A 5075-nucleotide genomic window follows, 5' to 3' on the forward strand; every position below is an offset into this window, starting at 1 on the left:
TTTTTCCACTAATGAATATAAAAGAATTCTGATGAATGAACCAATGCTTTGTCGTCTTTTAGAGGACAGCCTAATATATTAAAGATCCTTTAACATTATCTTTCATTGCTAAATAATATGTGGCCTATGAATCATAAGGGTCACATTTTTGAAATTGAGATTTATACATCATCTGAAAGCTGAATAAATACGCTTTGATGTTTAGTTGTATAGGATAGAACAATATTTGGCTGTGATACAACTTTTTGAAAATCTGAAATGTGAAAGTGCAAAAAGATCAAAATATTAAGAAAATCACTTTTGGAACATGAAGATCTCATATTTAGTCAGACTTTGTGGAAAGAGTTCATTTCTCATTAGTAACATCTCCATAAGCGCAACAAAAGTCCCAACAAATCTGCTCCTGAGCACTAGCATTGCTCTTACTTAATTAATAAGAGTGTGTGGCTTTATTGACAGGTTCCTTATTACAGTAGGCAGGAAGGAACCGAGAAATTACAGGCAATAAATGGCTGATAATGTCAAATCTGCTGGTATTTTGAATGACCAGACTCTCTCGCTCTGCACAATGTAATCAGGATTCAGTTTACATGGCCGATTCTTCTTCATCAAGCGCTCACGGAGGATCCAGCGTCTGTGACATTTCAGTTGATTGGCTGAACACTGTCCGCAGCTGTAGGGAAATCCAGCTCATTTCCCGTGTCGCTGCTGGCAGAATGATGTTTACCTCTGCTGTCAAGATCAGTTTTTTTTTTTTTTTGCATGTGTTAAAATTATGGTACTCATAATAAGAATATTTTAATTGGCCTTTGCAGTATCGTCAAGTTAGGTTGATTATTGACATTCAGCTGAAAAAATCAAACGCTTATTCATTTTTTTAAAATAAAATGCTCTCTGCTTTTTCAGTGTTTTATGTCCATTATCTGCACAGGTTACTGACTATGAATTAATGGAGGATTTTTTTCTTTGACTTTGTGTCTTTAGAGCTCATAAAACTGGGCTCCTTAAATGTTTTGAAAAAAGTCTCACCAAGGCTGCATTTACTTAACAGAGTAAAACAGTAATATTATGAAATATTGATATCATTTTAAGTAACTGTTTTCTATTTGAATATGTTTTAAAGAGGTCATCAGATGCAAAACTCACTTTTACATGTTGTTTGAACATTAATGTGTGTTGGCAGTTTGTGTACACAACCACCCTACAATGATAATAATTTTTTTATCGTTTAAAGTAATATCCCCTTTTTAAAATCAGGTCATTCTCAGCTTCTTGTCATTGAGACAGCACACCAACAGAGGCCGCTGCCACGATAGTTGATTGACATGAGCTCCATACCTTAAACGCGCCCTCACCGAGTCCGACTCTGATCGCCATTGTGTGACTCAGGTGCAGGGCAAGACAAGAATGACTCCGACTGAGCGATTGAGGTGTTCTGTTGTTGGATGTAATAATGAACATAGCAGTCGTCATTTACTCACGACATCTGAGCGACTGAAGACACAGAGGTTTAATGTTACTTTTGTTTTTGAAAGGAAAGTGCCGATCCCGATCTACATATGCGTCTATGTTCGTCAAATCGTTCCTGATGCAGCTTCACCCACAGCAGAAGTGAGTATAAGGGGTTTTTATGCATCTTTGCAAATGGCCTTTCTTAATAATGTTCTTATTGACAAGTTTCACCGCTAAACGTGGCAAAATGTGGCTAAAGTAAACATTAAAGGCATAGTTCACCCAAAAATGAAAATTTGATGTTTATCTGCTTACCCCCAGCAGGGCATCCAAGATGTAGGTGACTTTGTTTCCTCAGAAAAACACAAAGATTTTTAACGAAAACCGGTGCGGTCTGCCAGCCATATAAAGGCGGCCGTACACGGTGCGAATTCGGACAGTCGGAAGACCGTATGGTCACGCACACGTCACGAGTGACTTTTTTTACGGACGCAGTGGTACACGGCACGATTTTAAAACCTGCCGATTTCCGAGGCAATCACATTCTGAGAGGAAGGCTGTGTATAATATACTGTGTATGTACTGTTCAATACAACTGCTCTCTGTCTATCTCATAACTGCATATAAAAAATATGAGCTGTGACACTTTGCTACACATGCAGGAACCGTGTGATCACCATTGCGTGTGTACACTCGTTGCAAACTTGACAAAACTTCACCTCTACAGCAGTGCTAACAAGCATATGCATTAAAGACACTGGAACTGCAATGCTACAGCATTGTAATGTATGTTTTAACGTAGTATTATGCACGTCGAGGGGGCTAGTTGGCCACCACTATAGCTAGCAATAGCTGTAGCAAACAATAGGTGATCGATCACCGATCGATACCTCATACAGCGCTCGCTGTTCTTGCCAAAGTTCAGCGAGTTTATCCTCTTTCTCAATAGTCCAAGTCACCGTGTGGCGCTGTCATGTTCATCTTCTTCTGTGGTTTTCTTTAGCTTCTGATTGGTCATTTGCAGTTTGCTCAACAAATCAGCTCGTTCAACAGCACACACGTCACGTCTTCAATCCGACAGCTCCCGAAGTTTTTTGACATGTTTAAAAATGATCGTGAGGTCGTGAAGTGCTCGTAAGGCACTCTGCTCGTCTCGTAAGTTGTCATACACCATATGAGCCCTGACCATACGAGAAGAGACGATTCCCTCCGATAACCACAAAAATCGCATGCGAGCTCGTACGACCTCAAAAAATCGCACCGTGTACACCCGCCTTAATGGACGTGGATGAGCACTAAACCTTTAAAAGTAAACAAAAACATGCACATACAAATCCAAATTACACCCTGCGGCTCATGACGATACATTGATGTCCTAAGACACGAAACGATCGTTTTTTTGCGAGAAACTGAACAGTATTTATATCATTTTTTACCTTTGATACACAGGCACGTCCTTCTGTCATGAGCACGAGCTTGTCATCCGGCTCGTGACACGTGCATGCGCTCTGGTGTAGTATACGCAAACACCGGAAGGGGAAATCAGTGAAAAGTCCCAGATGAGTTTGTGCAAGTCCGCAAGTGCGCAAGTACATCAGTGTATTATCACGAGTCGCAGGGTGTAATTTTGAATTGTCTGTGCATGTTTTTGTTTACTTTTAAAGGTTTGGTGCCCATCCACTCATATTATTTGGCTGACAGACTGCACCCGTTTTCGTTAAAAATCTTTGTTAGTGTTCTGCTGAAGAAACAAAGTCACCTACATCTTGGATGCCTTGGGGGTAAGCAGATACACATCAAATTTTCATTATTGGGTGAACTATCCCTTTAAGGCTTAGCATCCCATAGTCTCAGCCTCAGGAGTCACGCCCACAGAACGTTGGCTAAACGTCTGATGCATATGGTACACTTAACTGGAAACACTTCAGGAATGTCGAAGTCGTCATATGATTAGTTGAATTTGACCGGATTTCCAGGAGACGTGAGTGTCACGTTTGCTTTTGGTCTTCCGGGAAACAAAGCGAAGACTGATTTACTCAGCGTTTTGCTAAAAGGTGCTTATGCAGACGCGATTGTTGTTATACACTTTTGCGACGTTCGCAAACAAATTACTGACTTACTGCTTGTTCTCCCTCTTCTTATTTAACTGGTTATTTCAAAGACTGACTTGTTGCACGCCAGTCAGTTGTTGAGGCATTTCCATGCACCGAAACGTGACGCTGAACGAAACAAACTGTGATTGGCTGGGTGAGCTGAGCTCATTTGCATTTAAAGGAACATGCAAAAGAAAAGCTCAAAATAAAACGGCTGATTTTGACAAGGTAAAAAGGGTGTTTTTTTTACACTACCATTGAGAAATTTTAACCAAAGTATGTTGTAGACTTCTCGTTAAGACCCTAAAGAATCATATCAACTTGTGGAAAATGGGCATCTGATGACCCCTTTAAAATATAATTTATTCCTGTGATGCAAAGCTGAATTTTCATCATCATTAATCCAGTCTTCAGTATCACTTGATCCTTCAGAAATCATTCTAATATGCTAATGTTGTGACACTTAATATTTTTGTGAAACTGTGTTTTTTTTTTTTCAGTATGCTTTGATGGAAAGAAAAGAACATTCAAAAGACCAGCATTTATTAGAAATAAAAAGGTTATAATTACATTATTTAAGTCTGTACTGTCACTTTTGATTTCGTTTAATTTGTTTAGATTTACTTTGTGGTAATTATTAGCTAGGTCTAACAAAAATATGATTTCTCCCTCTCCTCTCTCTCTCTCTCTCTTTATTAATTTTGGCTTTCAACCTTTTCCTCTGTTGATCTGCATCACACACAGCAATGTGCCGTGAGTCATAACTGAGTCAGTCGTGACCAAGTTAGTTACAGGAGGATGTTCTTGTGAGTTCTACATCTAATGAACAACTGCGAAATGCTTTGAAAATGTTCCCAGGTATGTTAATCAACAGTTAGACATATGCCAAAAAAATTATAGCTGACATTTTCTTGCCGCTATAATTAGAATTATCTGAAATGACATGCAACACTATGTATTCTGGGGCAAATTAAGACCATGAAATGAAAAAAATTACAAAATAATGAAGAATCCGCCATTTCAATATAGTATCTCCCTGTTGTGTAGTGTGAATTTCTAACCTTTACAACTGCAGTATTTCACGTTAGTACCACAGGTGTCTGTTTGTGTGCGAGTTTCTTATTTAAGTTCAGTAGATCACACAGAGACATACGCCACCATGTGGTTCATCACGAAAGTTCCTCAACTCAAAGAAGGATGTCATTAAAATACTGTAGTGTGTACGTGTGTGTGTGTGTGTGTGTGTGTGTGTGTGTGTGTGTGTGTGTGTGTGTGTGTGTGTGTGTGTGTGTGTGTGTGTGTGTGTGTGTGTGTGTGTGTGTGTGTGTGTGTGTGTGTATATACATATGTTTACAAAAAAAGATTGGATTCAAAATAGAAAATAGAAATCTCATAAATCACACTTGAAATATTGCTAAAATTGCTATGTTACTGATTGATTTGTTTTTAATAAAATAGAAAATATATATTTACAAGGTAGACAAAATCTTAAAATCTTAACAGATCGATATAACCCTTTTTATTAAATTA

The sequence above is a fragment of the Garra rufa genome, chromosome 1, assembly GCF_049309525.1.
Source record: "Garra rufa chromosome 1, GarRuf1.0, whole genome shotgun sequence".
In the NCBI taxonomy this organism is placed as follows: Eukaryota; Metazoa; Chordata; class Actinopteri; order Cypriniformes; family Cyprinidae; genus Garra; species Garra rufa.